This window comes from Frieseomelitta varia, unplaced genomic scaffold, assembly GCF_011392965.1.
Source record: "Frieseomelitta varia isolate USP_RPSP 00005682 unplaced genomic scaffold, Fvar_1.2 scaffold_236, whole genome shotgun sequence".
Classification (NCBI taxonomy): Eukaryota; Metazoa; Arthropoda; class Insecta; order Hymenoptera; family Apidae; genus Frieseomelitta; species Frieseomelitta varia.
The window spans coordinates 41,696-49,769 of NW_025109964.1; the positions used below are offsets into that span (position 1 = coordinate 41,696).

The 8,074-nt window shown below is 35.8% G+C and overlaps 1 long non-coding RNA gene across 1 annotated transcript in view; it reads left to right on the top strand.

The window, feature by feature from the left end:
• Window positions 1–7,869, top strand: part of LOC122527894 — a 19,696-nt gene extending 11,827 nt beyond the window's left edge. Inside the window, exon 3 of the long non-coding RNA XR_006306440.1 lies at window positions 7,793–7,869. This is a non-coding gene — a long non-coding RNA (uncharacterized LOC122527894). The remainder of the gene's footprint in view (window positions 1–7,792) is intronic.
• Window positions 7,870–8,074: the final 205 nt, after the last annotated feature.

An 8,074-nucleotide genomic window follows, 5' to 3' on the forward strand; every position in this document is an offset into this window, starting at 1 on the left:
GATACAAACACGTTTTGAAATTTTTTTGGATTTCTCTCTCTTTTTTTTTTTTTTTTTTCTTTTACCCCTACGTCCTTCTTGGACGAGGAGTCGACTTGATATCGACTACCTGGGACGTCGTGTAGGTCTCGTGCAGTCCGACGATGGTCCAACTTGAGAGATGGGATCGAGTATCTCGCGAGTATATGTGTTTGCACTATTGCTCGAGGATCTTGGGACAATTTTGTTTTTTGATGTCCAGTAAATATCCGTGGATTATCGTGTACACGTGTTTTGTAATGCGATATAATGCAACGCGTATAGTTCTTTTGTGTAATATACATTAAAGTAATAATAATAATATATTATGATATTAACTGAGTCCTTACTATTATACAAATTACGTCTTGTATTTGTATATATATATTGTACTTGATTAATGATACATATATAAACTAATATAACAATATATTAATGTATTAACAAAGTTTTTACTGTACAAAGTACATTTCCTACTTGTTGTATTTGCAATAGTACGCTGCAAGTACAATAATTTATATTGTCACACTCTGTATATAATTTATACCCTATATTTATATTTCTATTACAAATATGTCATTTATTGTTATCGATGTTTATTATATCGTGCCATTTTTATTACACAAACTATCACTAGTAGTACTTGTCCCAAGATTTCTGAGCGAAGCTGGTATTTCCGCATGCGTGGTACTTCCAGGTACGGGGCTCGAATTTTAAGCGAAATAGTTCCGTACGTTTCGCGAATTTCGCAAGCAGATCTGAATACCATGGCGAAAAGACGAAATTCACGCGAAGTCAAGTTGAAGATGAATTCGAATTATCTATCCTGTCGATCGATTCTTACAGCGGAGGCGAAACTCAGGCATCGAACTTGACTCGGATACGTAGGTACATATTGGACTTGATCCCATCGCTATCAGCCGCGTCTCGCGTCCTCCGGGGTATTCTCCGATCGGTGAAAGGAATTGGACCTTCAGGAAGCTCTCCCTCTCTCCCTTTTTCGTGGCCTCTCGAAGCATCCGTCCGCGCGAGCAACGACCAGCCTCTCCTAATTCCAGCGGAGCAGGAAAAGGGGACCCCGGAGGATTTAGAGTTGCCGGTGCACTTCGGGGATTCATCCTCCATCTCCTCCCACCACCCCATCTTCTGACGCGCGAGAGCCGGTGACTTCCTTAACGATCGGACCCACCGTACGGAAACGTTCGTTGCGAGCAAGATCGTCGATTTCCGGTTACCTCGGCTCACGGAGATTAATTTATGTACGTTGCGTTAAGATATCGGGGAGAGAAGGTTCATTGGGGAGAGAAGGTTCCTGCTTCTCGGCGAGATTTCGAAAATCGGCGGAGAATTTTAGAAATTACGAGGAATGGGAGTTTGGAAAGTTTTGGAGAAACACTTCGTTAACGCTGAGACTGTTTGACGACGAAAGTGTAACGTTCGTAGCAAATTAAAATGCAAAGAAGAGTTAACAATATGGCAAAAGGCACAAGCTCCTTGTTAATATGTTACATTAAAAATCACCCGAGCTAAAGATAGCTAAAGACTGTCATAAATACATAAAACTTCGATAATAAAATACAGAAAATATAAAATATAATATAATATAGAAATAGGAAATATAATATAATATAGAAAGTTAGATATTTATCATTTTGACCACTTTGGTAATTCTAATTAATCAGCGAACTGATTAATTATTGTTAGCGTATAGTTGCGACCAAACTGAGGATTTCTCAATGCGTCTGTGGGAAATTTAAAACTTCAAAACAGCACGCCATACACGCGAAACGTTCAAATCTATCATCTTCGTACAATTACAAAATTATACTCATTCTAAAATTATACAGATATCCGCTAGTTTTATAATAACTTCGTAAAATATGCTGAAGCATATTAGAGCAGCTAGAAGATTAAAGAAGATCCAAGATCTTATGAAATCTCGATAAGAATACGATAGAAGCAGAAATAGTGTTAAATAAATTACACGATTTATTTTTTAAATGCACATTCCATGTATCTCAAGTTATTGATTTCAAAACGATTAATTTTCACGCGTCTTCTTATTAGAAAAATCCTGAACAGTTTGAATAGGAAAATTAGAAATACGGTAATATCCAGTGGGTCAAAATGACAAAATAGCACATTTCGTGAGGAACAATGGATAGAAATAAAAGAGACGAGTTTGATAATTGTTGTAATACTTGATGTGCATTTAATAACGGCATCATTAATAAATAAATTTTGTTTCCACCTTACCTCAGTAACCCGAGACCTCCCCGAATCATTACACTGCCGCCTCCTATGGATCGATGACTCCGAAAGTTGCTGCTCCTTTCGTATATCACGATGATAGTATCGTAACTTGATGCCATCAGGTCCCTCTGAATCGAACTTCTTTTTATCGGTGTTCGATATGATTCTTCGCCATTTCTTTTTCACATAAATTGTTTCGTGTTCCTTAGGAAATTGCAAACGGCACAGCTTATGCTTTAACCACGGTTTTTGTTGCAATTTTTGTCGTTTCAGATGTCCACGATTCTTTATAATACGTCGAACGTTCTTATATTTGTCGTAACTCCAGCTTTTTCTGTAATTTATCTCGCAATCGAAATCGAATTTGACGCTATACGTATTACAGAACGTTTAAACACGTCGCGGTCGTTCGCAACTTTTTCTTCTTCCACAATTATCGAGATCTTTCAGTAAGTTCATCACTTTACGACTTTTATCAACTGTTTTGTTAAGCTTTTTGTCACGAAATAATGTTCCTCGTTTCAACTTCAATATCGCGTGTATTTCAGCTGGATTTTAACGTTCACTCGCGACCCATTTTTAGAAATATTAATGCGCACTTAAGCGACTGTATTTCGCCCGAATGTTACACTTTCGATGGCTCCCGTACGAATGAGGAGGGTAAATATTCGGTCATGTTCGATTCTGCGTGCCTCGAAGTTATAAGCAGTATTTACAACTTTGGTTTTGTATTTCTGAGAAATTGCGTACCTCGGTAACAACATTCGACACAATACACGTGGCAAGATAATCCATGGCCGATATTACACTTTGCGATAGATAATATGAAATATTACAACAGTACTATATAAAATATTATAAGATATTATAATATTAATATATAAAATATTATACAATATTAATATAAATATTATATAATATTAATATAAAATATTATACAATATTAAATATTATAAAATTATAATATAACATATATGTATAATATTATAATATTAATATATAAAATATTACACAATATCAATATATAAAACATAGCTATTATATATTAATATTATACAGTATTAATATGTAAAATACTGCTATTCTATATAAAATATAGAATATAGAATAATCTAAATGGAAACAGAAATAGCATCGAAAAGAGTATTAATCGTATCGTAAAAACCCTACATTGTTTATTACACAAACTCAAAAAAAATTTCCTGAATAGATAAGCAAAATAATATAAAATATAAATTTATTTAAACATATACATATACATATATATATATAATATATATATATATAGTTTAATATTTTTATTTAATTATATTAACGGTAATGTAATTAAATAAAATTGTATAATAAAAATATATTTCAGTAACAATTAAAAATTAATAATATTATTAACAGTTTAAAGTAATGAAAGTGAATTTTTTAAAAAAATAAATAAGTAAAATTTATTTTGTGCCTTTTGTATCAATTAATTCATTTAATTATAATTTTAATTATCTCGAAGGTAAATGATCTAAATATACAGTATCATCATATGTCATATATATGTATATTAAATCTAAAGCTCCATCGTCGCAAAGACGATTGAACTCCAATGCCAAGAAATATGGCGATTTCTTGTTGTACAGGGCCGTAGTATGCGGTCGCACCGGTCGACATGGCTCGCTCGTTACACCCACGCACGGCCCGCTAGCATCTTGCGGGTGAACCGGAGAGCTTATTGATTTTTCCCGTGGAAAAAAAAAAAAAAAAATGTTTTCCGGCTGACACGCGCGCACCACGGGATGCCGGGATATTGCTTTAAATTCGAGGGTTATGGAAACGTGGAACCCACTCGGTCGACGGGGGTCGTGTGGGTGCTTCTCTCTCTCTCTCTCTCTTTTTTTTTTTTGGACGGCAGATAGGGTGACTGGAGGGCGTTAGGATTACGGGGTTCTTTCCGGAATTTTCTGAATGATTGGTTCCGCGTCGGTGGTTATTTCTTCGGTGATGAACCGTTTTTTAATGGTGCACGGATTGGATAGACGATTGCCAAGTGCGTCGTTCGTTCTTGTGCCGTAATCGCACCTTCCCGAGTTTCTCGCCGACTTTCTTTTACCTCACTTTCCTTCGTTACGATTTCGATATCTCGTGTTTGGCGTAAAGATTCCACGCGACTCTCGTGTAAACTGGATGTATTATTTCTTAGAGTATTCTCATTTCACGATAAAACGATAATAAAACAAGTGTGAAAAGATTAGATAACAAATTGATCGCGTTGCGAGTTTACGATTCGTTGTTAAGTTGAATCCGGGGCAAAAAGAAAGCAGCGAGTCGAAGAGAAATGAATCTCAAAAAAAAAAAAAAAGATAGAAGAGAAAGAAAATAAAGCGAACGTAATTTCTCGGAAATTCCATTTCTACGTAAGCAGGAATAGTATCTGCGACATTATTGGAACGTGTTCGTCGGATTTGTGCAACTGTGAAAGGGAGGAAAATAATCAACGTGGGATTAAAAAATTCGTAGAACAAAACGTTCGCCCGGGACAGTGACGGCGCGAGAGCGAACAAATTAAAGGAAACTCGAATATATATTCCGATATACATACATACACTGCGAAATGAACTGCAAAACCGGGGACAAAGGGGTACGCAATTTCATTGGTGGATGAAAATTCGCTGCAACGAAATTCATTCTCTCTTTTAACCGGCTTTTACGCGAGACATTAGCAAGATCCAACGATCGAAACTCTCTTGAACTGTTGAAACAGTTTTCGGAATTTCCCAACACGACAATGTACTTGTTTTCGATAAGAATTTCTCGAATGGTCAAAGTGTCCATTCTCCAACTTTTAAGTTGGCCAATTTAATTTTTATCTCCGCGCGCCAACGTGGGCAATAATTTTATTCTCGCGCTAATTAAATTTGAATTTTGTGAGAGACGCGAGTGTCTACAAAATTAAAATTGTTCCGCTTAATTTTCGTCACTCGCGCGTGTATTTCTTCGCGGCTCATCCTCTCGTGATTCATTTTTGAAATATCCGCTGAATATATCATGAGCGGTAGACCTTTTCAACGATAACGTATATATCTGTGACAGAGTGTAATGTTTTTCTCTCTCTCTCTTTCTCTCTCTCTCTCTCTCTCCCTTGATGAAAAATTACCGAAGAACGAACATTAATATCCGTATTTTTTCCATTTCCATTTTCCACTTTCAGAAATAAATCATCCACGTCAATTTTAACTGATCTTAAATAATTTATAGAGTTGAATAATCTTTCATACGAGGGGAAAAATCTTCTCTCTTCGTAAAAAAAAAAGAAGAAAATGGAAAGAAGAACAAAAATTCGGAAAACCAGCTATTTTCAGACGCCTGCGGGTTGACGCGGTTCCTTGAACAAACGAGAGAAGAGTGGGTGGGTAAAATCAGAAAAATGAGGGGAAACAACGAGAACAAAGAGGTGGATGGTGTAACCGGATGGCTACAACGTGGAAAAACGTATCAGTTATTTTTAGAGGGTACTGCGTGGTACCGAATACCTGCGGAGCGACGGATTTTGCTTCTTTTCTCTCCATTTCCTCCCTTTTTTCCCCGAATAGTATTCTGATATTTTCAGAAGAAAATGAAAAAAAAAAAAAAGAAAAAAGAAAACGCCAACGTCTGCAATATTCACGCAATAAACAGACTGCGTACTTTCGCGCGTCTACGAGTGAGCTGAAGGTTTTCAAAAGAGAAGTTCATAAAAATACGAACTGAGAGATATGAAGAGTATCTGAGGTATGATGCTGAAGTTTCAAGCATTTCCGCGGTGGACGTACGTATTGCGCATATAAAAATCAGAGTCAAAGCGGGATCGTTGTTAAAATAGTTTCGCAGAGAGGTATTTGTAATATTTGTAAGTAGAATCAAAAGTCAGGGTTTGAAACGTAATTTATCTATCTGCTGGCGGAAAAAAATATACCAAACACATTTCCGAGCACTGAGTCACGACTCGCGACGATAGTTCTTGTCACAATTTTTTTTTGGCGAAAAAAGAGTTACGTGTTTACTAGATCAAGGATTCGCGAGCACAAGAGTTCCAAGACGACACGTGTTGTTATTATCTATCCGAAGTTAAGACTGTTTTTCAGCCATTTTTGACTTAGATATATTCTTCTATATACATAAACAAATAATAATGACCTGTATATATATATATATAATTATTTAATAATATATATATATATATACTACGTAAATTAATAATAATATATATATATATAAATTAATAATAATATATATTAATTATTTAATATATATAAATTTATAATTTTAATAGTAAATGGTAACTTCATTATTATTTATTTAATTATACATAATAATGATAATAACAAAAGCCTGTTTTTAGCCATTTTCGATTTAGATATTCTTCACGTCAAAATGGTAATTTTATTACTAATTATTGAATTTTATGTAACACTAGCAACAACAATTATATATTATTTATATATACTGTTGTATGTGATAACATAATTGATAACATAACAGTACAGTATATATTTTATTCACACATCAACACTCGGTTTAGAAATATTCGTTTTTCACACGAAAATGGTAACTTTATTGGTAATGATTGTAGAGAATGAAGGGGAAAAAGAAATATTTCTCTCGTTTCTACCGCTGATTCGAAACGATCTTAAATTCAGAGAAGACAAAGGCATAGATTTCATTTCATTCGAGTTGAACCAATTCGATCCTATTTCTAGCTTGTTGGCATGATGGCGAACGAGCATCTCGCTGACATCGGCCTTTTCATCGATTCTTAATCCACTGTGAAATCTACGCAGTCCGTGGAGCATTGTGCTCCACTTCAAACCTGTAAGCACTTTTGCGCATCGTGAATTTTTACTCAGACTCAAACTATGCTATTCAAATAAATAAATGAATGTACAAATTCACGTAAATATTCCGTGAATTCCGTGAATATTTATCTGAACGAAATTTTTCATTATTTTCTTATTTCAAATAATAAAATAGTATTCTACGTAACTATATAATATATATAATATTATATGTTAAGGTGGTCCACTCATCTATATTTTTCTTCAATGAAACATCAAAATGGAAGAAAAACACTAATTTTATTAATTTTAAATTTAATTTAAGTTCAAACATCGACTACGTTTTGAAAATTATTTCTTTCAGACGTTAATAATTAAAAGTAATCACGGACTTCTTTCAGTACGATTTCTGATCCCATCCTATATCATATCTTAAATATTCCATTATTTTACTGTTCGACACGAGTCTTTGAACTCCTCGAGTTCCATCTCGCTTGAACTTGAACTGTCGCGCGGAAGGACAAATCGACAAATAAAACTGGGAATCAGCGCGCCTCTGTTACCACGAGCCGCTGTTTGCCCGCCGACAAATTCACGTAAACGGAGTTCCACCGTAATTATTTTTCTTATCGCCGAGATTGCGAGGCTCGTGTGCGCGCAATTTGCTCGCGAAATACTCGCGAAAGTATAGATCACCAAGAGAGTAAGAGAAAGACAGTGGGTGGGAGGGTGAGTGAGTAAACGGAGGAGGGAAGCTCGTCGTTTTAACCCCCTAGAGCCTATCCTCGTCGAGCGCCTCGAGCCACCACCTCGACGAACGATGGAGTATGGGCGACGAGTGATAAGAACAGCTGAGGAATTAGCGACAGCGCGATAACGATAACTCTCGCCTCTGTACGACGTAATATAAACGTCAGTGCGGACCAATTACCTCGGCCAGCTGCATTTAATATTCAGCCACGCGTGTGTGGGAGAGGAACGTGTGTGTAGGTGCGTGCGCCCGACGCCCC